The 13,185-nt window shown below is 37.9% G+C and overlaps 1 non-coding gene and 1 pseudogene across 1 annotated transcript; one reads left to right on the top strand and one right to left on the bottom strand.

Annotated features, from left to right (window-relative positions):
- Positions 1–258: 258 nt before the first annotated feature.
- Positions 259–12,508, bottom strand: LOC110314818 (annotated as a pseudogene).
- Positions 6,288–6,419, top strand: LOC115063309. Its single transcript, XR_003843169.1, has one exon. It is a non-coding gene; the product is annotated as a small nucleolar RNA SNORA17 (small nucleolar RNA).
- Positions 12,509–13,185: the final 677 nt, after the last annotated feature.

Raw genomic sequence — 13,185 nt, 5'->3', positions numbered from 1 at the left:
TACTTTGAAAATGAGAGATGTGTGATTTAAAGAAATATATAGTAGACACACCAGAAGTCACCTCTACTTGGCAAAACTAGCTTGTGAAGGCTTTGTTTACTGTGTCTGGTCATCTCCAATGACAGCAGGGACACTTGATAAATAGCACTTGCCATTGTCAAGAAAAATTCATTGACTTCACATCATTCTTTTGATTCTATATTTCTACATAGTTCATTTTACACAAATCAAAACAAATTCCTTTGCTTAAGGAGGAAGTCATTTAAAAAACTTCTTTCTAGAATGGCCACCTGACCTCAGTAGGATCACATAGCATTTGAGAAGAAATATACACAGCAGTAAGATAGAACTGGAGGCCAGAATTGAAAGAATTTCCACAGCCACCATGGTTTTACCTTTAGAGCTCAGGTAAGTGGGTGCAAAAGTAATCTACACACTGCAGAAAACCAGCATGCTGAACATGATTGTTTTTGCCTCATTGAAGCTGTCAGGTAGCCTTCTTGCCAGAAAAGCAATAAGGAAGCTAAGACTGACCAGAAAGCCTAAGTACCCAATAACACATTAGAAAGCAAGGGTGGACCCCTCGTTACAACAGAGGATAATTTGCCCAAACTCTGAGTGCATGTCAACATCAGGAAAATAGGGATATATCCCCAGCAAGACTGCACAGATGCACACTTGAATGATGGAACCACAGCAGACTATAGCATTTGAAAGTCGGGTCACCATCCACATTTGGAATCTGCTTCCTGGTTTGATGAATTTGAAGGCCACAACCACAATAAAGGTCTTTGCCAAGACAGCAGACACAGCAACAGAAAATACAACCCCAAAAATCATTTGCCTCAAGACACAAGTGACTGTGCTAGACTGGCCAATGAATATTAATGAGCAAAAGAAACAGAGCATTAGAGAAACCAGGAGGAGATAACTGAGATTTCTGTTATTTGCTCTGACAATGTGTGTGTCCCGATAGTGGATAAATAATCCTAAAATCATTGCTGAAAATACAGATAAACTAATGGCCACAGACACCAAAACAGCTCCTAGAGTATCTTCATGGGACAAAAATGCTGTAATTTTAGGGAGACAGTAATTCTTCTGCTTATTTGGATACTGATCTTCAGGACACTTGATGCATTGATCCATATCTGAAAGGGAGGCAGATTGGTTTATTATGTTCCTCTGGTGAGACCACAGATGGATATTTGTAATGTATATCTTACATAGAACCATTGTTGAATATTGAAAGAAATGTCCCTGGTTATATTCACTGCATCATAATATTAAAAAAATAGTAGTTGAATTAGTTACGTCTTCTTTCATGAGAGAAAAATACATATACACTTGAATCCATGAAGTATTCAGAAAGTGTGTGGACTTGAACAATAGGAAAGAGTCAGAAATATAGAAATGAAATGAAGGGAAATCAGTCATTATGAAAATTACATTTGATTAATATGAAAATAAGGGAAAATACACTTTGATGCATTTAGTTTTGTCTTCCACTTTGTGTATTTTCTTCTTTAAAAATATTTTTATTGCTTGAGAATTGCATGAATGGCTATAACATGTTTTGATCAAATGTAACACCAATTTCTTTGACCTGTACTTCTTTCTCTCTCCCCCTCCAATAATTGTTCCTCCCACCTTTATGGTCCCTTGGGTTTTCTAACCCACTATATTCACGTAATGCTGTATGTGTGCATAAGGAAATAGGACCTTCTACCATAACATGGGCAGTCAATCAGGACTATATATCTGGAAAATACTGACTCTCACTCCAGCAGACATCAACTGCCAATAGCACTTTGCAAGGGCTGGGTCAATATGAGCTTATCCCCCATTAATCTTGGGATATTGTCTGGCTTGCTTTGTTGATAGTCTGATGCATGCTTCTGTGAGCTTCAGTGTTCAAGTACCCTGTCATGTCTGATAAATACTGTGTCACTACAAATGTCCCCACTCTGGCTCTTATAACCTTTTTACCTTATATTCCACAGTGTTCCCTGGAGCTCTTATTTCTGGGAGCTCTTAGTTATTACTGTGGAAAGCCTAGAAAGTAAAACTTTTTAAAATTTACTGACACATGTGTTTAGGAACAGTGGTATTTTCTTTTATTTCATTGATTTTGATATTACCAAATGATGTATCATTGATTTAGGCAATATAGTTTAGTGGTGAATATTTTCTTCTTTTGATAAAAAGTGCATGTTTGGGTGAATCATAAAACCCTTCATTGAATTCTGAATTTTATTGATGGAAAAATAATTTTGCACTTAATTTTCAACATACATATATTACATATATTTATGTTTTTGAGTTGTCTGTACTTTCAAAGAAAAATTTAGTAAATTTCTTCACATAGTGTCCCTTGTTAAAAAGATACAGGTAGAGTTAAGTCTTTGAATATTTAAGACAAATGCAGTGGAATAGAAAGTCTAACCTTAGACTTCATTTACTCTGAAGGACACTTGCATAGGACCAATCTTTAATAGGGAATATAATTACATCAAGTCACTGTAATACATATCTGTAACTTTCATAATCAGGAGACTGACACATTAGGATTACCACCCAACCTGGTCTACATTCCCAGTCAGCCAGAATTTCATATTGAGGCCTTGTCTCAAAAGAAAAAAAAAAAGAACGGAAAGGGAAGGGAAAGGGAAGGGAAGGGAAGGGAAGGGAAGGGAAGGGAAGGAAAGGAAAGGAAAGGAAAGGAAAGGAAAGGAAAGGAAAGGAAACTGATAAAAGAAAAAGGAAAGCAAAAAATTTTGCTTATTTGACTGTGACTTTCTGTGTCAAAAATTTTCTAATAATACCAGTAAATTATTGTTCAATCTATACATTAATTTCTCTTTCAATGGGTGGTTTAAACCACTTCTTTCCAGTGGCATAGGCAATGTGTTTTTTGGGATAGTGGTTTCTTCATGCTCATAAACCAAAATCAGTGTGCTTGGCTATCAGTTCTCCTTACTCTCCCATTTGATTTTGAAAAATATATCCTTTGATATAAGCAGCTAGACACTGATTGTTTGAAGGAAAATGGTTGAAATATTACTGTAAGGATCCATGATTTGTGAATAATGATACCCAGGACTCAAATAGTATGTAAGAACAGAGAGAATTCCTTTTTCAGAGAACATACATGTAGGGGTCTATCATACTTCAGGATGGAAGATAGACATATAGACTCTGCAGGGTCAATTTAAAGCCCCTTAGGGTAGAAGTGTCTGACGGTTACCTTTCTTTCCCTTTATTGGTTGGCTCTACCTCCAGAGGTATGGATGATTTCATGACTGGTTAAGTAACTGAGGGATTCTGGAGACTTTTCCTAATATGGCTCAAGCTAGGTGGTGGGGCAGCTTCTAAAGCTCCTGATTGGCCTCTTGAGGGATTTGCTCTGGCCAGGTGGTGGGGCAGCTTCCTCATGGCTGCTCATGAAGTTTGAATTTTTATTTTGGAATTGACTTGTTTTGGATGATTGCAGTTCTGGAAAACAGAAACTTGGGCGTAGTCTCCGAACCTGCCAGCCTGTTAGGGAGCCAGTGATATATATATCATTAGGTAATAACCCATACATTTGAGCAGGTCTCTGCAGAACAAGGAAGATGAACTGTGTTATAATCATGCTATATAGTCAAATAGATAATTTCTTAATACTTAATGATGATCCTATTAAAATTCCTAAAATTACATCAGTAATAATTAATATCACTTATTGTATACTGTTATCTTCTTACTGATGTCAAAACTGCAATGAGAAAGATTTCATTCTTCAAGTAACCCAAGTTAGTTGCTTCTGAGCTAGGCATGCATCTAGAACTTAGAGTACATTCCAAGATATTATAAAAAAAAATTAACCAAAGGGCATAAAAAGGGAACTAATGATTTGCTATAGCTGCATAACAGAAGACAAAATATTGACTGGGTTTATCTATATGAAACTTCAGTAATACCTTAGTGAGAAAAGTTAGGTTTTTAACTTTCTATGAATATGTAGAGATAGTGAAAGATGATGAATGTTTAGCTAGGTAAATAGTCTTAAAAGATATCCATGTCAAATTTCTCTGTTGTAAACTCTGTATTCAATTTTTAATTTGAATTTATGTGTAAACTTGTGGTGAACTTTTTAACATGTTATCATGTATTCTGAAAGACATATAAGTGCTGAGCACAAAATGAGAAGAAATCTACATTTTCTTAGAGAACTGAAGAACTTTTTAAAGAGCAGAACTTTTTAGAACTTTCTTAGAGAACTTTCATAGAAGACTTTTTAGAAAGAACATTTTAGAGAGAACTTAGAAATAAAGATTAAAATCAAGATTTAAAAATTCTTTCTCAGACCATCCTCCTTTATAAGTGGACCATTTATTTCTGGAAATGGTGGGTAGGTTGCCATGGTGAACAACCAGACCAGAGTCTGCCACAACTCTACTAAATGGTTTAGGATAAAGTACTCTGGGTTGCTCTGCATCTTTCTCATCTTAGAAATGAAAGAAAATCTTGCACAAGAAGACAAAAAGCACAGACAGAATACATACAGAGAGACACAAATGACATTTCTGGAAAAATAAAAACTGAACCAGAGGGCTCTTTGAGATGATCTTCCTTCCTCCCCACGAAAAGCCCATAAACCCAGAGATTATTCAGAAATCAAATGGGAACTAGAAAGTTCTTCCTATAGAGCCATTGGTGAGAATACTCCATAGCCCCTGGCTGGGTAACAAAGTACTTATCTACTTTTCCCTTTTTTGACTCCAGATTAAACACAGAGACACACAAGACAATAGATAACCAAGCACCAGGACTTACCAAATGAAACAGAAAAAGCTCAACTATTTGAGTTAGGGGGTTACAGTAAATCCCAGATGAGCCCCCAAATGTAGGGGTCTATGATTTGCAAAGAATAATGTTCCAGATTCAAATAGTATGCAACAGTAAAGAATATTTATTCTGCAGATAACTTGAATGTAGGGGTTTAACATAAATCAGGATGGAAGACACAGTTGTGGACTTTGCAGTGCCAATATAGAACCTGTGGGATAGAAGTAGGTGACTTTTACCTTTGAATGATTGCCTCCATCTCCAGAAAAATGGGGGCCTTTTTGGTTATTTGGGACTTGGCGGAGTTTTTCTGATCAAGTATACTTGGTTGAAGTTAGGTGGGCAGGCAACTTCTAAAGCTACTGAATGGATGTTTGTAAAGTGGGCTTAGGAGAGGTGGTGGGAAAACTTACTGATTGCCTCTCAGTGTTTTTTGTTTGTTTGTTTGTTTGTTTGTTTGTTTTTTCATGAAATGATTTGTTTTGCACTTTTCCTGGTCTGATAAATAGAAATTTTGGCCTAGTCTCCCATTACCAGTTTGAAACAAGTTATGGAATCACCTTGGTTCTGGCTAACTCAATCATTGAGTGGGTAGGTGGTGTTGGGGAGGGTATAGAGAACTTTGGGAATAGCACTTGAAATGTAAATGAAGTAAATACCTAATAAAAAATAGGAAAAATAAAAAATAGGAAAAATAACCCTAATAAAAAATAGGAAAAATAAAATTAAATTTAAAAAAAAATAGATTGAATGTTCTAAAAAGTATATAATGATGTTTGAGTAACCACTGAAAATCCAGTGTGCCATAGAACCTAGCCTGAATATATATTCAAATAGTGAGCTCTGATTAAATTTAGTCCAAGTAATGAAACATTTCTATGGTGATAATTGCATGGTCTGTGAATTACAGTTGTATCTAGAACACATGGTTAGCATATTTCAAGGCTTTAGGTTCAATTCCTAGCACAAAAATGTTCTAAATTCATGGTGATGATAGAAATGTTTTTCATAGAATTATTTAGTTCATTGGGGTTCTATAATCTAATTAATCTCCTGATTTTCAGTAAATATAAACTTGAAAATTTACAAACTCATTTTGTGTCAATATATTTAGAAACAACACAAAAATTATTGCTTCCATTTATGAAATATGTAAGTATTGAAGTACAAAGATAATGTTATAATCAGAGGCTGTTAGACTTGTAGGAAAGGAGATTCAGTGTAAACATTTAGCCTTTGATCATGGATTGGACATCATTGCTATGTGAAGAAGAGGGAAAGATTGTCACAAGCATATTAGATAAAACTAAAGGCACTTAAAAGAGATGGTATCCATAGAGCGTACTAGTGTGGATATATTTTCTTCAGTTTTTATCTATCTAAGTCTGTGTATTACTTTCCTAAAAATTAAAAATAAACACAAGTGTATTTGTATTTGATAAGAACACAGAGCATGAACTGCTATTAGAATGGTTGCAGGGGTGGCTCTTCTATCAGATGTACACCAGCAGCTGGCAGAGAAGAGAGAGGTTATGTCTACCCACAGTGCTCTGACATAGGAACATCTGAATGATTAGTAGCCTAACACTCCCTGGAAAAAGAATGCCTGAGATAACCTCTATTCCACTGCTGCATAAACCCCAATGACTCCCAGTATGAGGAATGAACCAGAGACTAGAAGTCTTTCTAGGCCTGAAGGCCGGAGGTTGGAGTGTAATCAACACAGACAATCATCAGAAAGGACCATTCATGACAAAAGAAGAATAATCCTAATGTAATTACTTCACCAGCTGTAGCACACAATATAATGAACCCTGTACCTCCCATGGTCAGCACAATTGAGCTGTCCCTGGTGGCTAGGGGTACAAATAGAGCAGACCCAATGGCATTAGCATGGCAGATCTGGTGACTCACTTAACTAACATGCAGTGGCATGGGTGAGGGAGAAATGACCCCTTCATTGCCTTTTGTTACCTACAACTGGTAGGAGTGGTGGCCCCAAGGTCATCAGAGCAGGAAACTATACCTCTTCCTTTTTCAGCACTCAGGAGACCAGGTCCCAAACCTTGCCTGGTCAGTACAGTAGAGCTAGCACTGGATATGGGAGTTGCAGGTGAGCCAGCCTGAAGAACATGAGTATGGGAGATACAGAGCTGCCTCTTGTGTGCTGGCTGATGGTGCTAACCAAGGAAAGATTCTCTCCTACCCTCCCTTGTACTTTGCCATCTATGACAGGCAGAAGAGCTGGCAGAAGAGATTGTGAGAATGGGAAAACTGGCCATGTCCCTCACCAGAAAAGTCCCTGAACTTCACCTGAGTAGTAGGGTATAGCTGGCCCTGTATGCAGAGTTGTTTGTGAAGTTAACTTGAAAGCATAAAGTAAGAAAGGTTTTTATGATCTAGGCCTTTGAATTGGCCCACCCCTACATCTACAGCCCTATGAACTTCTGGAGTGAAAGAAGGGGCCACTCCAAAATTTCTAAAGCTTCAGGATCTCCATGACACAGGATGATAAAAACAGGATATCCAAGAGGAGTCCCAGTAACTGTAGAGTAACAGAATCCAGAAAACTCATACTAGACCAATAAGTCATTCCAATGAACATTTGCAAACAAACAACATTGGCAAGCAAAGAAGTGTAGACATGAGGGTATAAAAAAGGACACACTGTGACATATAACAGCTCCCACAATGAGACATTTTTCTCTTAGTACAGTGGAAGGTTGCAAGGGGGAAAGTGGATACAAGAGGAGGAGAACATAAAAAGGATTGGGGTGTATTATGTGAAAATCACAAAGTACCAATACAAAGTTAATTTTACAAAAAGAAAAATGAAGGACTCGGTAGTGTTCATCTGCAAGCCCAGCACTGAAGAAGCAGTGGGCTTGCAAAGTACCATGACTTTGCCAACAAAACAAAACAAACAAACAAAAAAACATTATTTTAAACAGTCTTTAACAAGTAAATATTTCATTCAGGAGAATAAAATTGGCATAATGAAATAGCTGTTTTGAAATTGATTTTAGATGTGAAGTAAGGACAGAAAGCTGGTAGGAACCATTGCTGTTATGCTCTGGGGAGGTTTGCAATTAGAATCAGTTTGAGGAAGATGTGGCATCTGGACAATCAGAGTGCAATGGGAGAAGTATTTTTGTACATCACTCGGAGCCCTGCACGTCACTCATCCTCTGGGATATCTCAGTCCTTAGTTGTACAGTGACCTCATGCTAGTTTACCATCTCAGGGAATGCATAATGAGAGCACCCACAAGGTTCAAATTCCAAAGGAACAGTTTTAACTTTAGCTATTGTTTAGGGTTTGCAGGGACTGCTAACTGTGTGGGTTATACAGGACTCTTCCTTCTATCATTGTTCATAGTTTAGGTATGCATGGAGCAATAACTTTAACTGTTGCTATTGCTACAGCAGTAACATAACCATTCGTGAAAAGCAGGGGTGCAAAGAAAATAAATTGAACTCAATGCAGATGTGCAGAAGACAAAACAGGGCCAAATGCAGAAATACACTCTGGTGGTCTTAGTTACCCAGGAAGCTAACCCTGAAGGATTACTGGAGACCAAATGTTTGAGACCAGTCTGGACAAAATAACCCACCAGCCAATAAAGGAACAACCAACAGTAACAAAAATGACTGTGTCCTTGTTGGCTTGATTTTGAAGATAGTGTTTCTCTGAGCAGACTTGGCTGTCCTGGAACTCCCTCTGCAGACTAGACTAGCATTTAAATTAGTGATCCAACTACTGAGTGCTGAAACTTAAAACCTATGCAACCTTTACCCAGCAAGAACTTGTTTTAAAGTATTAGTAGTTAACTGTCTTCAGGATTTGTGTTACTAGCCCCTGCCCCATTGTGAATCATTCCAACATTTAGAATAATTTCTATAAATTTCCACATTCAGAATCATTTTATTTTTTTATTTTTATTATATATTTTCTTCCTTTACATTTCCAATGCTATCCCCAAAGCCCCCTATGCCCTCCCTCCACCCTGCTCACCAACCCACCCACTCCTCCTTCCTGGCCCTGGCATTCCCCTGTACTGGGACATATGATCTTTGCAAGACCAAGGGCCTCTCTTCCCATTGATGGCCTACTAGGAAATCCTCTGCTATGTACCTTGGGTAATTTCTCTATTTGCAAAACACATGAAAGTCAAGAAGAGGGAAGACCAAAGTGCAGATATTAAGATCCTTCTTAGAATGGGGAACAAAATACACATGGGAGGAGTTACAGAGACAAAGTTCAGAGCTGAGATAGAAGGAAGGACCAACCAGAGGCTGCCCCACCCGGGGATCCATCCCATATACAACCACCAAACCCAAAATCATTTTATAAATACCTGTTTCATTTGCAATTTCTCCATCTGGACATGGGAGACAATCAAAACAACAGAATGTTTTCCCTTCAACAGGTGTTTTCCTATATCCAAGTGGACAACTTTGACTGCAAACAAAGGAATCTGTGGAGGAGACATGGGAAGAGGGAAGGCAGTCAATAAATGACATCCAATATTAGCATTCAGAGAATAGATTTCAGCAGGACTTCTGTTTATTGTAACAACAAAACACTATCATGTTTTTAGAGAGTGTGGAATAATATGTCTCTTTCCTATCATTCTTTCCTTCTTTCTTTCCTCATTTTCTCTTTTGAACAATTGAATTTATTTCATTAAGATGTTATTTTTATTTATATTTTATATACCATGTATTATTATATTTGAAACAATTTTGAAACTTTGAATATACCTTGGTCATATCCTTTCCCTTCCCCAAGTCTGTCCAGATGCGCTCTTCCTTCCTATGAAAGAGTTAAATTTTAGATTCATGACAAAGGCAGTTCATGTTAGTTAGTTCCCAGGCCTAAGTAAAAGCAGAACAGGGCCAGGCATGTCCGGAGGGGCCAGAACAAAAGGCTGTTAAGTTCCAGGCACTGGCAGGTCATATAGATAAGGGAAGAATGCAAGGACGACTGGACTGTCTCAACTGAATTATGGGGCAGGTGCCTCCCTGTCTCTCCAGCGTGGCCTGGCTGGGGTCAAACGTTAGCCAGATGCTTTGCTTACATAGATAAGCCCTTGACTCTAAGAATTACAGATTACCATGACTTGCATGTACTATTTGCTAACCAATTGTGTGAAACTGCGCCAACTATGACCTACTCCCATCTTTTTTTGTATATAAGCCCCTGGCCCCCAAGCCTCGGGGTCGATGCCACTGTCTCCTGCATGAGATATGTGTTGGCCCGGAGCTCCATTAATAAACTGCCTCGTTTATTGCATCAAAATGTTTTTTTTTATTCGTGATTCCTATGTGAGCGTCATCTCAGGTTGGAGTTGGGAAGTCTCCGTATGGAGGTCTTTCACCTACCCACCCAAATCTATGATCTTTCTCAAAGAACAAACCAAAATCCAAATAAAACAATTCCTCAAAATCTAGAAAAATAAAATACAACAGCACAAAAAAAAAAAAACAAAGCAAAACAAAACCCATCAAACTCTAACCAAATAAAAGTACTTGTATTAATATTGTTGATTGCCTTATTGTGCTACCAAACTCATCCTAAATATGAGACCTGCCTTGAAATGGTAGATGTACCCAGTGTTTTTCATTGGAGAAAATGTATTTGGTCTCTTGAGGAACATAATTTTCCTCATTACTATGTAAGATATCTTTTTCTCATATCACTGAGATATTCAGGGTGAACAGTTCCAAAAATAAGGGGATGGATGTGCATGAAAACTAAAAGTCAAATCCAGAAATATCTGTCCAGGATATTTAATTATACTGTGCATCCAGAGACTGTGTTCTTTACTGAAAATAGCTTTTCTAGTTGTGGTATGGCTCAGCCCTTAGCACATCATTAATACCAAACAAAGAAGGTAGAATTAGTTGATAGAAGGAAGCATTCAGAAAACTATACATACTATTACCTGAGCACCCAGCTATACAACTCCTGAGCATATACCCAAATGATTCTCCTACAGATAAGAAGAACAGATGCTTAACTATGTTCATAGTAGCCTTATTTATAATGGCCAGAAACTGGAAAGAACCCAGATATCCTTCAACATTAGAATGAATAAAGTACATTTACATAATGGAGTATATTCAGCTGTTAAAAACAAAGAATTCATGAAATTCTTAGGCAAATGGATGGAACTAGAAAATATCCTGGGTGAGGTAACCAAATCACAAAAGAGCACACATAGTATTTGTTCACTGATAAGTGGATATTAGCCCAAAAGCTCTGAATAACCAAGATACAACTCACAGACCACATGAAACTCAAGAAGAATGAATACAAAAGTATGTTGCTTTGGTCCTTCTTAGAAAGGGGAACAAAATAGTCACAGGAGCAATTATGGAAACAAAGTGCAGAGCAGAAACTGAAGAAAAGTCCATCCAGAGACTGTCACAATTTGGAATTCATCTCATAGACAGTCATTAATCTCTGACACTATTGTGGTTGATAAGAAATGCTTGCTGAAAGGAGCCTGATTGCTGAAAGGCCTCCTGAGAGGCTCTTCCAGAGCCGTACAAATACAGAGGCAGATGGGAGCAGCCAACCATTGGACTGAGCATGCGGTCCCCAATGGTGGAGTTAGAGAAACAACTGAAGGAGCTGAAGGGGTTTGCAAACCCATAGGAAGAACCACAATATCAACCAACCAGATTCCCCCAGAGTTCCAAACCAAGGAGCTCTGGACTAAGCCACAAACCAAGGAGTACACATGGATCTAGCTGCATATATAACAGAGGATGGCCTTGTCAGGTATCAATAGGAAGAGAGACTTTTGTTCCTATGAAGGCTTGATAGATGTCCAGTGTAGGGGAATGGAGGGCAGGGAGGTGGGAGTAGGTAGGTGGGTAGAGTAACACCCTCATAGTAGAATGGGGAGGGGTGAGGGAATAGGGGTTTGCAGGGAGTGGGGGAAACCTGGAATTGGGATAACACTTGAATTGTAAATAAAGAAAAAATATGTATATAGATATAGGTATAGATTAGATATAGATATATATTAGAAGGAAGCACCCATAGTTGAAAGTAACAGCTAATTGATGGTGCAGACAATGTGATGAATCAGAGAAAGATTTGAAAGAGTGAGTCAAAGATAGGATATATCCAACACTCATAAGAATAGACAGGAAAGGCATAACTTGCAGGGGACCCACACCAGCACTCAGGTATCAAGGTGGGACCCAGCGATGGATGCAAGGCAAAGGCTAAAGACCCATTAACAGTCTCTTACTTTTCTGGGACCCAGAAGCTGGTGGCTTCCTGTGATTTAACTCTCTCTTGCTATTCTGCGATCAGAAGCTTTGGGTTTTGGCAATTACTTCTTTTTGCTCTTCCTAGGCCAAAAGCTGATTCCTTCTGACAACTCTCTTATCTGAGGAGTTCCACTCTGAGGATAGCACATGGTAGTGAACTCAAAGATACTCACCTCCTTGTGGTATTTGCCCCAAGTTATGAGTTTCTCATTTAGGGACAAATGCTGACATTCAAAGACAAACTCGCCAACTTTCACTTGAGCTTTGGTACCATTCTGCAGAGACTGGTAATTAAAGATGTCAAGCTTGGTTGCTGCAGCTTCCTTGTTCACAATATTCTCCTCATCGGCGCTTCTCCCAAACTGTCCCTTTTGTAAGAATGGATGGAGCTAAAATTAAAAAATAATAATAATAATGTTCAGAACTTGCACTATAATTCACTAAGATGTAAATAAACATCAAATAATGTAAATAAAGGTTACATTAACTGCCCTTTCTTTCTCTAACTGTATGTTCCTGTGGATTTCATTATTGTTCTGTATATCAAACATTTGTCATAGGACTAATCCATGCCAGCACTAAGCCTATATCACACAGACATACAAAAACACACAGACACAAGCACACACACATTCAGAAAAAAAAAACAGGGCAAATACTGGAGGTAACAGATGTTATAAACCAAATGAGCAACACAGCAGTAAGAAAACTGAAGGAGATCAAGGGATACTAACTAGCAATTAAAAATTCAAGATACTACTTTTTGCAGATCCCATGAGAGTATCTATAAGCAACCCCTACCTGGGAATTCTTATGACTGATGAACAATTTCATTGATGTGGCTGTACACAAGATTAACTGAAAAAAAGTTGTCTTCCTGTATAAAAATGATAAACAGAAAAAATCAGGAAAACAAATCTCTTCACAGTAGCCAGAAAACAATATCAAATATTTAGGGATAGACAAATGAATCAAGCAAAAGCCTTATAAGATAAAATTTTAAGTCATGGAATATAATAACAGAAGAGGATATCTGAAGACAGAAAGATCTCCCATACTGTGTAGA

This window comes from Mus pahari, unplaced genomic scaffold (assembly GCF_900095145.1).
Source record: "Mus pahari unplaced genomic scaffold, PAHARI_EIJ_v1.1 scaffold_12575_1, whole genome shotgun sequence".
Classification (NCBI taxonomy): domain Eukaryota; kingdom Metazoa; phylum Chordata; class Mammalia; order Rodentia; family Muridae; genus Mus; species Mus pahari.
Note: the sequence above shows the minus strand (reverse complement) of the source record. Positions and strands in the feature narration are given on the sequence as shown.